At 51.8% G+C, this 13,162-nt stretch overlaps 5 non-coding genes across 5 annotated transcripts; 3 read left to right on the forward strand and 2 right to left on the reverse strand.

Moving 5' to 3' along the window:
* TRNAS-UGA (transfer RNA serine (anticodon UGA)) lies at positions 1 to 82 on the reverse strand. The gene has a single exon. It is a non-coding gene; the product is annotated as a tRNA-Ser (tRNA).
* A 2,531-nt stretch (positions 83 to 2,613) lies between these two features.
* TRNAS-AGA (transfer RNA serine (anticodon AGA)) lies at positions 2,614 to 2,695 on the forward strand. The gene has a single exon. It is a non-coding gene; the product is annotated as a tRNA-Ser (tRNA).
* Positions 2,696 to 6,338: 3,643 nt separating this feature from the next.
* TRNAS-AGA (transfer RNA serine (anticodon AGA)) lies at positions 6,339 to 6,420 on the forward strand. The gene has a single exon. It is a non-coding gene; the product is annotated as a tRNA-Ser (tRNA).
* A 4,828-nt stretch (positions 6,421 to 11,248) lies between these two features.
* On the forward strand, positions 11,249 to 11,320 carry TRNAM-CAU (transfer RNA methionine (anticodon CAU)). Its single transcript has one exon. It is a non-coding gene; the product is annotated as a tRNA-Met (tRNA).
* Positions 11,321 to 12,383: 1,063 nt separating this feature from the next.
* Positions 12,384 to 12,465, reverse strand: TRNAS-AGA (transfer RNA serine (anticodon AGA)). The gene has a single exon. It is a non-coding gene; the product is annotated as a tRNA-Ser (tRNA).
* Positions 12,466 to 13,162: the final 697 nt, after the last annotated feature.

Raw genomic sequence — 13,162 nt, forward strand, 5'->3', positions numbered from 1 at the left:
CGTAGTCGGCAGGATTCGAACCTGCGCGGGGAGACCCCAATGGATTTCAAGTCCATCGCCTTAACCACTCGGCCACGACTACCTGCTCGCCTGGGGCGAACCTATTGTGGATGCGTGCGGCTGCCAGGTAGTAAGTCCGGCGACAAAGACCCGCGGGGCCTCGCCCTCCCGACGGAGGAGCCCACCCACCACCCCGGACAAACCGAGCACCAGCCGCCACGCGGCGTTTCAGTAAGAGGCTCCCGGACAAACGACTCGAATGTCCGCGGCCCGGGGCGCCTGACCGGTCCCTCAGCTGCCACCATCCGCGGACACCGCGGTCACCCCGGGCGCTGGGGAGCCAGGAGGGAAGTAGGAGGGAGCCCAGGAGGGAGCCCAGGAGGGAATCCAGGTGGGAGCCCAGGTGGGAGCCGGGCCAAGGGTGAGGTCTGAACAGCTCCGCGTCCGCAGGTGTGAAGAAGGAACAGAAATGCGGCGGGCGTGGCAATGGGGGACCGTCGCGTTTACGCGGTTAAAACCCCAATCAGGAGGTTCTCCGGTGGCTTTAAAGGACTCACTCGTCCTTCTGAGAGAGAACAGTGAAGACCGGCTGGGTCGGAGAGGCGGGCGGGGGGCTAGTTTCTGTCGCGACCGGAAAAGACCAGGCGAGGAGGTCCCCGACCCCGCGGGGAAAGGGGGCCCCGCGCCCGCCCGGGAAGCGGCTCTGGGAAATCAGCGGTTCCCCAAGGCCCCGCCCCCCAGGAAATGCCGGCGGGTCCCGCAAGCGGGAAATGAAGACACGCAGGTGCTGGGATCGATCCGGCCGGACCCACAGGGCCGCGTCTGGGGTCGGAGACTACGTGGTTTACGAGCGGGCTCATGCAGGGGACACCGGACCAGAGCTCGTTTCCTGGAAGAGTCAGAAACCCCACAACCTGCGGCCGCTCTGAATTCTAGGAGCCCAGGTGCGTTGTCAGGACGGAAACCAGAAGATTTCGACCGAATTTCAGACACAGGAGGAACGTGACCTCCCTGCCCGAGGCCGAATGCGCGCACGTGATGCTGAAACTCTCCCACCTGTTCTTCTAGAATAAGGCGAGACTAGTGCCCCCCTCGTGTATCTAGCCCGGTTAATTAGGTCTTGCTCTCCACCTCCATTTAGGCCCATAAAGGGTTTTTAACACTGAACACAGTAAATTTATTTTGAACTTTCTTATTGTCCTTGCGGTCTTCTCAAAATACTGCCCCCCTCCCCCCCAGCAGCGTGTGCACCACCTGCAGTCTCTTCAGAAATGCGAGTTCTTGGGCCTCGTTCACATCTCTGGAATGGGAAACACGAGAGTGAGGTCGGGCAAATGCAACAATTGATTTTATGCCCCAGGTGGCTCCCATGCCTGGGGGGTGGGGGTGGGGGTCTGAGGCGCACAGTCCTAGGGAAACAGACTCACCAGGGAAGGGTGTGTACTGAGCACAAGCCTTTTCATTTTCCCTTGCGATCGTTTAAAAAAGGTATTTAAAAATGAATGAAATGTTTAAATATTTTTGTTTCACCTGCCTAATAGATCATTAAGAAGCCAGTAAAATGAAATTTGGGGAGATTCTGTAATTGTTCTGGGAAAATGTGATACAAGGTTTATTCACTGCCAAGAGCAATCTGCAATTAGCATGACTCCAAATAGGCCAACTTTTCGCCTGTGAAATACTGAGACGAAGGGTCGGATACTTCGGTATGTTTCTCCCGCTCCTTTCCGGGTTGTGGTCATGAGTGAACTTTAGTTTGCTTCCTGCCGTGTGAAGTCATCAAGTCTATAAGTGAATAGTAGAGCAATGCATTTTATTAATGTATTGGTTATTTATTGATATTACCCAAGAATTGACATTTGCCTCAAGTGGTTCTTGGATTAACTATCTGCGTTGTTGAACGAGCTGCACAGTGAAAGTATTTACCTTGAACTTGTTTCTCAAATGATCAATGCCAGTTGGCGATTGGCAAAATTAATGAAGACTTTCCCACCCTTCTTGCTTTCTGACATTTAACCGGGTTTAAAAAAATAACTTTGAAAGAACAGAGCAAGAACAGTTTTAGAAGTCTTTGCGTCTGTAATATAAACGTTCATGCTTTTCAGGTTTGAGGGACGGTTTTGCTGGAGGTCTGTTCCGAGTTGACTCCTGCCGGCGGCCGCAGAAAGACAGTTATTATAAATCAAATGATCGCGAGTTTTCTAAGAGACGACCGCGGGAGCTTGCACTGTGTGCAGACGCCGACGCTCGTCTTGAAAAGGGCCGGACACTCGGAGTTGTCCAGCCGGTCGCTGTCCTCACGGCCCCGCGGCGGAGGCTCGAGCCTGGGCGGCTTTGCCGCGCGGCTCCCGGGCCACCTGGGCAGCTGGCCGCGCCGGGAGCCGGGCCCCCGGAGGTGTTCTGCCCCCGTCCGAGGCAGGGGTCGTCCCGGGCTCGGGGCGAGGACGTGTGCCTCCGCCAACGGGAAGAGACGGGAACAGCAGATGCGCTTCCTGGGGGAAGGTGCGAGCTCGCGACACCTGCTCGCGACACCTGCGTCTGACGCCTACTCCCCCCCCACACACACCTGGGGACCGCGCGGCTACTTATGCTAATGAGGCCCGCGGCTCGCGTGTAGTCGTGGCCGAGTGGTTAAGGCGATGGACTAGAAATCCATTGGGGTCTCCCCGCGCAGGTTCGAATCCTGCCGACTACGGCGCCCCCTCCCCCACTGTGGGGGCACATCCTGTCTATTGTCCCCGCCGGAGGTCCTTTCTGGGGTGGCGGGAAGACTCCACGAGCTTCCCCGGACGGGGGAACGGGGGGCGCGCGCGGCGTGTCTGCATCCACTTTTGCAGACGCCACTGGGCCACAGCCCTGCAGGTGTGGCCTGTCCCCGAGAAGGAGCCCAGGCTTTGCCGCCGCGGCCCGAGCCGCGCTCAGACGGCAGCGTGTCCGCCCGGAGGTGACCGCGGGGTCCGCGTCTCCGAGGAGTCGCACCTTCATCTGGACTCTTGTCCAGCCACGTGGGCCCTGGTCACTGGAAAGGACATCCCATGAAACTCTGGATCAAATACAGGTGAAAACCACGACCCAGAAATGGTCGTCAAGTCGGGAATCCAAACCACGCACAAGCAAGGAAATGAAGTAAAGCCATTTTCCTCGGCCAGCAGGGTCGTCAGGGTCTCGCTGGGCTGGCTTGTCCTGGGGTCCCGGACCTGGGTGGGTGTGAGGTGCCAGAGATAAGGCTCCACCCTCCCTGGGCACAAGCCAGACCCGGGTCAGAGGCAGATTCACACTGTCCGAATTACAGGCAGGAGTCGTGTGTTAAAGGGACATTCTCCACTCCCTCCCAGGACATGCCCTCAGAGAATCCCGCCTGTCAGTGTCCTGACCAGCTGGGGTCGTCACACCTGTGTGCACCTCTTGCAAGGATGCTTCTCATAACTCTTGGTAAACACAGTGCCCACCCCATGGGTGAATGACCAGATTTTTGCCTAATTCATGTGTGTCTCTGGGAGCAAGAGGAAAATTAAAAGCACTGAGTCCCCAAGTCAATAGGTGGGTGATGCTGAGCTGTGAAGGCCCTCTTGGCTGAGCAGTGCCAGCGAGGTGAACATGACTCGGCTAGGTCTATGAGATAGGTTTTGGAGGATGAACTTGATCTTTCTTTGGAAAACTCATCATCTTCTCTCCTCTCACATCCAGCGTATTGGTCACTGAGACTCAGAAACTAAGAGAATTCTAAAATGTCAAAGCTAATGGAATGTTCAGGCCTTCCTGTGGAAACAATTCCTAATTTTAGACTTGAGGGAAGTGACCCACATGACATCCAAGTACAGAATTTAAAAACAAAAATGTGTTCAAAAGAGGTGCCTGGCTGGCTGAGTTAGTAGAGCATGAGGCTCTTGATCAGAAGGTTGTCGGTTCAGGCCCTACATGGGGTATAGAGATTGTTTAAAAAAAAAAAAAAAAAGACTGTTTTTTAAAAATATAACTTAGAGGAGAGTTGTGATGTGTAAGCAGGGAGTCCCCCTCATTCCCGATGATGCTTTCTTCTGGAGGGGGCCCTGAAGGATGGAGCTCATGTTCTGGGGCTGTAGCCAGGATCCCCAACCAGGACGGTCCCTGACACACAATTTTGCTTTGCAAGTGTGGGTGTGTGATCTGGTTTCTAAACATTGCCTCTGGGATTCTAGAAAGAGTTCTCTCTTTACTTTTAAGTTGCCGAGACGTCTTGTAGACAAGGAAGATAGAGCCGACAGCACCCTGATGGACTGTGTCCCGAACACCAGAGTTCCAGAAAATTCAACAGAAAACGTAAGTAAGGAAGTGGAGACCCGATAGAGCCACACTTCACTTTCCTCCATCATTTTGATATTCCGAGAGTAGCATTTCCAATAGAAATCCAACCACGGCTATAATTTAAAGATTTCTAACAGTCATATTAAAAGTTAAACAAGTATGGTTAATTTTAATAATGTTTTATTTAACCCCATGTAGCCAACGTATTTCAACCTGTAAGCAATTTGAAAAGTCGGCCCGATGTTTTGTTATTTTTCCGTACACATCTTCAAAGTCTGGTGTGTATTTTGCACTTAGAGCACGCTTCCATGGGGACCAAGTTTCACGAGTTACCCGAGGCCAGTGGCTGAGGCATCACAGATCTGCAGTGTGTAGGAATCACAAAACTGAGTTTGCAGGACATTGAAGCTAAGGATGGTCTATGCGGGAAACAACTGGGGCATGCACTTCACATCGCTTTGGGGACTACTGTCGCTGTGACCCCCAGTATTCAGTTAGACATGCTCTTTGTGGACTCCCTCATTGTCTGCGGAAGCCGGTGAGTGATGCTCGCAGCTCCTGTCCCTGTGTGCTGGGCAGCAGAAGAAGCTGTTTGGGCACCGGGGACACTGTCCCTACATTGCAGGGACTATTTCTAAGAAGGCAGCGGCCGGGAAGTCCCTGAGCCTTCATCACTCATCAGCAACCCCCCCCCCCTTTCCTTTCCATTTGCCGCTGTGATGGGGGTTGCGTGTCTCTGCTTGGCTGAGTTGCTGCCCTTAAAGCAAAGGTAGAATTCCTCATGGGTGAAAGTTGATGATTAGCATCCACCCTAGACTCCCTGCAATCCAGGCGTCCTTAGAGACTGCCTTCCCGCACCTCCTACTTGGACCAGCTTTCAGTTCATCCCTCATCCCTTGCCTCTATGCCCTATTATGGCATCTTTACCAAACCATGGCTTAAGAAGATGCAACATTACTATTAGTGACCCCTACCACTTTGCACATATATCACGTGTCAAACTGTTTTATATTTATCATTCATTCTGCCTGCAGAACGTGTGTGTAAATGGACATTTACATTGAGGACATTTCAATCCTCAAAGCCCAGGTGATTAACTATTAAGTCACTTTCAATGATTTAAACTACTGCAGTAGAAAATATCCCCATTTACAAATTTAATTGGTGTTGTGTCCTTTCTAAATAGTAATTCCTAAATAGAGTGTCTTTTTCTCTCTTCTGTTTTCCTGGCTTCATCTAACAGTCTACGCAGAGTAGATCCATTAATCCAGCGTTTCTCCTTATACATTTTAAGAAGCTTATATTTCCTTTGCTACACCTGTTAGTCCTTTGGAAGCAACAGGTAAAATGCCATTTATGAGGTGTCTATGAGTCCCAGGTGGAAAATGCCTCCTCTAAGTGGCAACTGCAATGGACACTCAGTGGAAACACAGAATTCAGAAGATTCATTAAGTTTTAAGAGAACGAATGTTGCCTAGCGTCTGCTTCCTTCTTCAACAAGAAAGGCAGAAAATGACAAACCAAGGGCTTCTTCTCGGTGGAGACCATGGAGTTGGGTTTGGAAGGGAGGGGAAATAGAAATTTCCATAACCTCTGGTTAAAAGAACACAGAGTTCTATTCCACTCTGTTGTGCCTGCATGTGTCTAATTTTGGTGTCCAGGTCTGGTGGAATCTTCCAGAGGGAAAATATATCCATGTGCACCACCATTTCATCTTTTCTAGTTTTTAAACATCGTAGCTATTACATACAATTCTGCCATGAATGTTAAAGGCTGTTCCAGTTGTGGGATGTATCCCAATCCATCTTCCCCAAAGGCTGGCTGAATAGGAAGCTGATCTCATTCCAACAACCCTTCAGAACAAGGAGTCCTTCCAGTTCTGAGGAGAAAAGTGTTACTTGCCAATATGGTGCAACAGTTTGGTAATCATCCAAATGACATTAAAGAATAGGAAAGATTGGCTACAAGGGCACTTTCTGGAAGGCAACTGATCTTAACCAACAGAACCAAGTTTCATCACGGGTATTTACTTTAATAAGTAACATCTCTACCGTGTAGTCGTGGCCGAGTGGTTAAGGCGATGGACTAGAAATCCATTGGGGTTTCCCCGCGCAGGTTCGAATCCTGCCGACTACGGAGCAACTTCCTCCTTAATGGAGCCTTTTGACATCTTGTAGGCTAGTTTGAAATCCTACACAGCTGCAAGTCCGAAGAGAAACATGAACTGTACCCAAACTGTAAGCAATGCATCCTCATTTACTAAAATTCTCCTGGTTTGTTCTTGGGATTAACTGACCTGTGATGGAGTCTTTCAATCGGGCCAGAAAAAAAGAAATCGTAATTACTGTTTTATCCAGTAGGTTTGACCGGAGTCCTAATGTTTTATTTTCTTCCAGAAGAGTCCAAATTTCAGAGATACCTTGGTGTTTCCTGCTTCAAGGTAACTCTTTCAAAAAGATGAAAAACTAGTGGGAATGCTGGCTTCTCCATGGAAATGTTACCTTTCAGCAATTTTTGCATACCAACTGTATCATTAATATCTCCCAATACACTCATATTTTAATCTCTCTGGGTGAGGCTGATCTGGAGTTCTATGCTGGCTTAATACACCCCAGCCTAAATATTTAAGGGGTAAGGAAACAAGTGCCAGAAGTAAATCCTATCTCAAGACAGTAAAATCATTTGCCCCCACGTTACTGGAAAATAAAGTCTAAGACAAAGCTGTAATCAACTTACATAAAGTATATTTTCTTTGCATATTAAACATTTTAATATTTAAAATATTTAAAACATAATCATGATATGAATCTCAAATGATATTGGGATACAGGCAGTGAAAAAAGTGTCTTTTCTATCTAATTGCTCTAGCTCTTCAATTGCCTTCCCCAGTGGGACGAGTTCTTATATAACTTTCCAGAGTTATATGTGTATATAATATTCAGTCCACTCTATGCTCTTAAGTGAAGGGTAGCAAATTCATCTTGGTTATTTTTTTCCCCTAACAATATATACTGACCTATAGAAATATGGCCAACTGATTTTGAACAGTAGTGCAGGGAAAAAATTCAACAGAGGAGCGATAGCTTTTCACTACATGGTTCTGGAGCAGTTGACATCTATGGGCAAAAACAACAATAACAAAAGCAAAAAGAAAATCCACATCAACCTAAACCTCATTCTGTACACAAAAATTAACTTAAAATGAGTCACAGACTGAAATGTAAAATTCTAAACCTTTTAGAAAATAACATAGCAGATTTTCAGGATCTAGGGTCAGACAAATTCCTTTGACTTGATATCAAAAGCCCAATCCTCAAAAGGTAAAAAGATAGATCAGACCTCTTCAAAATTAATAACTTTTACTCTGCAGAAAGACACTACGAAGCAGTTGAAAAAAACAAGCTACAAATTGGGGGAAATATTTAGAAACCACGTATCTGACAAAGGAGAGTATCTAGAACACGTACGCAGGATTCTCAAAACTGAACAGACTAAAAAAGAAAACCAACACTTCAGTTAGAAAATGGATAAGAGACATGAGGGACATTACACCTATGATAATATACGGATGGCAAATTAAGCACATGAGAAAAATGTTTGACATCATTAGCTGCTAGGGAACTATAAATTAAAATCATAATAAGGTATCACCCTCCACCTGTCAGGATGGCTAAACCAAAAATAATTACCACACCCAATTCTGATGAGGATGTGGGGAAACTAAATCCCTCCCACACTGATGGTGGCACTGTAAAACGGTAATGTGATTCAGGAAAATGATTTGACAGTGTCTTAGAAAAGTAAACATGAACTTTTCAGATAATCCAGTAATTGCACTCTTGGGTATTTATTCCAGAGAAATAGAAACTTCTCTTCCTACAAAGATCTGTATGTAGGTTTTGTGTGGGGTTTTTGTTTTGTTTTTTGTTTTTTGTTTTTTCTTTTCTTCCTTCCTTCCTTCCTTCTCTCTTTTTTTTTTTTAACAGCAGCTTTACCCAGACTAGCCCCAAACTGGAAACATAGGTAGGTGAATGGCTAAACAGCAAATGATATATCCGTACTATGGAATATGCTTACAATACAAAAGAATGAACTGTAGATACAAGCGGAAACTTAGATGAATTTCCAGCAAACTATGTGGAAAAGAAGCCAATCTCAAAAGGTTATATTTTGTGTGATTCCACTTCTATAACATTCTGGGAAAGACTAAATTAGAGAAATGAAGAATCAGCTTCGAGTTTTCAGGCGTTAGAAAGGGGAGTGCCAGGAGAAGATGGGTGTGGTTATTGAAGGAGAGATTCTCGACGCCACGAAGCTGCACTCGCTTGTGGTGGTGGATTCGCGAATCTGCACATGTGATAAGCTGCACAGAGGTAAATGGCTGCCAGCACACACACGAATGAGTACAACCGGGGAAATCAGAGTAAGACTGGAGGACTGTATCATGTCAATATCCTGCTCGTGATGTTGTAATGAGCCAAGATGTTACCATTGGGGGAAACTCGGATAAAGCATTCTCTCTTTACTATTACTTACGACTGTATGTGAGTCTGCAGTTATATGGAGTAATACATATATTTACATATGTGTGTGTAACTCACATTGGTACATAGAAACATGCCTCATTCATATGGTCAACTGCAGAATATTCCATTATATATGTGTTCCACAGCTTAAAGAATAAACTATTTCATTTAGAGTCTTGAAAGCTTTTTGTTACACATAATTTAACCACAAATGTCTTTGGATTGTCCATCGCTCTTCACAGCTGTGGTGTACTTATGCTTGAGTCAGAGTTTCTGGGAATCTTCTATAGAGTTTGTCCTGGTTCGGAGGGTAGCTCCCTGACTGCCATCAGAGCTGGTAACGTAGGCAGCTGGAAATTAAATCAAATCAAGGTGACTTGTCAATTCAGGAACAAAGCACAACATGCCAATTTGTCATAAGAGCAGATGGTCATCTATTATGTCCATTACATCAAAGACTAAGAAATTTTGGCTTCAAATGTACATTTTAACATGTTATTTCACCTCATTGGGAGAGAGTCAAGATTCAAGACAATAGCTTCATTCCAATGAGTTATCTCACTGGTTCTAAGTCTATTTCTTATTCAGTTACAGGAATTTCCATCTCTTGTGTTATATATAAAATAAGCAATCCCCTAAAGCCTGATTCTCCCTGGATCATGTTAGGACTCTAAATCTTTGCGCTGGAAAAGATGAAGGAAGACCCAGGCAGAGGATCACCGAGTCTAAGATACACTCATCTCACTGGCAAAAGTGATAGCAGGGCGGGTGGCTTGGGCGGGGGAAGCATCCAAAGATGAAGCAGGCTGGAGTGAGGCAGAAGAGCAGACTTCAGAAAGCTCAAGGTCAGGGAGAACTGGAGCGTCTTAACTCACATTGTCAGTCCTGAGGGAGAAAAATTGGGCTCCCTCTAGATATAAAAATGCTAAGTTTCAACTCTTCTAGTGCATTCCACAGGTAGTAACACAGGCGCGAGAAAAGCAGCCTTCTTAAATTCGAATATCTTAAGGAACGCCTGGGTGGCTCAGTCGGTTAAGCGTCCAACTTTGAATCAGGTCATGATCTCACGGTTCGTGGGTTCGGGCCCTGCGTCAGGCTCTGTGCTGACAGCTCAGAGTCTGGAGCCTGTTTCAGATTCTGTCTCTCTCTCTCACAGAGATAAATTTAAAGAGGGGGGGGAAAAAAGAATCTTTAGATCAAAAGTTGAAAAACAGGTCGCCAGTCAAAGTAAGAACACGCGCCTGGAGGTTGGCTTAGCTTCATAGGATTGACGAGCATTGTGAGGCTGTCCCGGAATTTCTGCGAATCTTTTTTGCAGTCTTGGTTCGGTACTTGCAGTCTCCCCCGAGAGCATCCGGGGGGGGAGGTGAGTGACCGGCGCGCGAGGGCAGCGGCTGAGGGGTCCTCTTCTGGGAGGAGAGACCGCGCCCTGCCCCTGCTGGGGGGTCAGCTGTAGAAGCGACGGCCCCGCACCCCCCCCCCCAAACATTCTGCCCTGGGCTGTCCACACTGGGGCCGCGCTCCTGTGGCAGACTAGAGGGGAAAGCGCAGAAACTACGAGAATCTGCCAGAGAAGGTGCGCACCCTGCAGAATGCGGAGGGGAAGCGAGAGGGGGTGAAGGAGGGAACCAGTCAGCACCGTCAGGGGTTTGCAGGCGCCACACACCGCGCCGGGAGCCGGGGAAGCGCGCCCCGGGTTTGGGCAAAATCCTCTCGGAAGAGGGCGCGCCCCTGCGCCCGCAGCCTCGGCAGCCGGGAGAGTCGCCGGGTCCTCGTGTGCCCGTTCGTGTGTCGTCCGCGTCCGAGGGGAAGGACCGCGCCGGGGAAACGCGCCGGTCGCGCAGCCACACGTCTGAACGCGGGGCGCGGGGCGCAGGGGTGCGCAGGGGGCGCTTCCAGGCCCGGGTGCACGCGGCTCCGAAGCCCCGAGGGGGACTTGGAAACAGAGGGGTCTGCCTTAGGGTCTGCGATAACGGAGAGCGGCAGAGCGAACGACGCCTGCGGGACGCACGGAAGGGGAGCGCGCAGGGGCCGCTTCAGCGGGCGGAGCCGGGGGCGCCGTTCAGGGAGGCAGGGGAGAGGGCGGCGGGCTGGGGACCGGGGCGGATCCCAAGGGAGGGGCTCCGGCGGAGAGCGCCTGGCCTTAGGAGGCCCGCCGGGCCGTGGTGTGGGGGGCCGACACCCCAGCCGCCAGCCGCCCCACTCCCGGCGCCGAGCGGCTGCTGAGAACCTCGCAGGGAGGGCTGGGCGTCCGGAGGGTCTGTGTGGCCGTGACGTTGGGAACGACGGCGCTTGTTGCGCTGGGAGGAAAGTGAAGTGCGGCGCAGAGGCGGATGGAGGGAGGGAAAGTGTGGGGCGAGGCGGGGTGGACATGGTAACACTCGGGTCGAGGAGATAAGAATCAGCGGAGAAAAGCAAGAGGCCCACCCCAGCCGGCGAGCAGAGTGGCGCAGCGGGAGCGTGCTGGGCCCATAACCCAGAGGTCGATGGATCGAAACCATCCTCTGCTAGACTCGCTTATTGCTGCCCGGTGAGCGCGGGATCTGCTTCCGGCGCTCGCTCTTCCCGGGGCCTCGTTTTCGAAGCTCTCAGAATCATGGAGGACGCTCCCCAGCCTTTTATTTCTCCGGCACCTCGACTCCCTCTCTGCCGGCTGGTCCCGGGCTCAAACCCGAGGAGTCCCAGGGGCTTTCGCGAGCTCGGCCCCGCCCGCACGTCCCGCACCGCCGGGCGCTGGCAGCCTTGGCCTGGGACGCAGCGGGAGTGACCCTGGGGGGAGCGGGGGTGACCTTCGGGGGGAGCGGGGGTGACCCTGGGACGCAGGGGGGGGGANCCCGGGAGCACCGCCGCCGGGCGCCGCGCGCACTCTGCCCTGGATGCTCGCCAGCCGACGGCGAGCCCGCCCGGTGGCACCTGACCCCGGGGCAGCCTCCTCGCTCCTGCGGCCTGACCCCGATCTCCGCTCCCTGGGCCGGGGGTGGAGTCGTCGGACGCCGGAGACGCTCTGTTCCGTCACCGCGGCGCCCGCGCCGTCTATGCGGGAGGGGGCGGACTTTCAACGTGAAGGTCTAGGGTTCAAATCCCCGCGTTTCTCCTTTCATCTCTGCTCAGGAAACGCGGCGCAGCCCCGGGAGGAGGGGCCGCTGGGGACTTTCGGGCCCCGTAAGCGAGGAGGGGAGGAGCTGCGGGTCCCGCAGTGACTGCGCCCCTTCTCCGCGGTGACGTCCAGGTCCCGCGCCTGGTGGCGGGGAAGAGACGGCCTCACCTGAGCCCACCTTTCCCGGCTCGGCTCAGGGAGAACCCCCTGCGGACCCCGCGGTCTCCTCCGGGCGGACACGCTGCCGTCCGAGCGCGGCTCGGGCCGCGGCGGCAAAGCCTGGGCTCCTCCTCGGGGACAGGCCACACCTGCAGGGCTGTGGCCCAGTGGCGTCTGCAAAAGTGGATGCAGACACGCCGCGCGCGCCCCCTGTCCCCCCCGTCCGGGGAAGCTCGCGGAGTCTTCCCGCCACCCCAGAAAGGACCTCCGGCGGGGACAATAGACAGGATGTGCCCCCACAGTGGGGGAGGGGGCGCCGTAGTCGGCAGGATTCGAACCTGCGCGGGGAGACCCCAATGGATTTCTAGTCCATCGCCTTAACCACTCGGCCACGACTACACGCGAGCCGCGGGCCTCATTAGCATAAGTAGCCGCGCGGTCCCCAGGTGTGTGTGGGGGGGGGGAGTAGGCGTCAGACGCAGGTGTCGCGAGCAGGTGTCGCGAGCTCGCACCTTCCCCCAGGAAGCGCATCTGCTGTTCCCGTCTCTTCCCGTTGGCGGAGGCACACGTCCTCGCCCCGAGCCCGGGACGACCCCTGCCTCGGACGGGGGCAGAACACCTCCGGGGGCCCGGCTCCCGGCGCGGCCAGCTGCCCAGGTGGCCCGGGAGCCGCGCGGCAAAGCCGCCCAGGCTCGAGCCTCCGCCGCGGGGCCGTGAGGACAGCGACCGGCTGGACAACTCCGAGTGTCCGGCCCTTTTCAAGACGAGCGTCGGCGTCTGCACACACGGAAGATCCGATTAAAGGTAGAAGACGTGCTTCTGTTACCGACAGGACATACACCGGCTGCGGCCTCGGGGCCCATGACAGCCAGCACCCGCAGGGAGTCAGCGTCACTTTAAAACAAAAACAAAAGAAAACAAAACACGCCGTGGCTGTTGGGAACTGTGACCTGAAGGAGAATAGTCAGCTGCAGGTGGGACTTCTTATCCCAAGTTCCCTACCGTTCTCATATTCTTATGAAAGAATATGAAATAATAATATTCAAAGCTCCTATTATTCATTTGTAGACCTTGAGAAATTCAAACCCAGACTCCT

Source organism: Crocuta crocuta, unplaced genomic scaffold (genome assembly GCF_008692635.1).
Source record: "Crocuta crocuta isolate KB4526 unplaced genomic scaffold, BGI_CrCroc_1.0 scaffold1097, whole genome shotgun sequence".
NCBI classification, from domain to species: domain Eukaryota; kingdom Metazoa; phylum Chordata; class Mammalia; order Carnivora; family Hyaenidae; genus Crocuta; species Crocuta crocuta.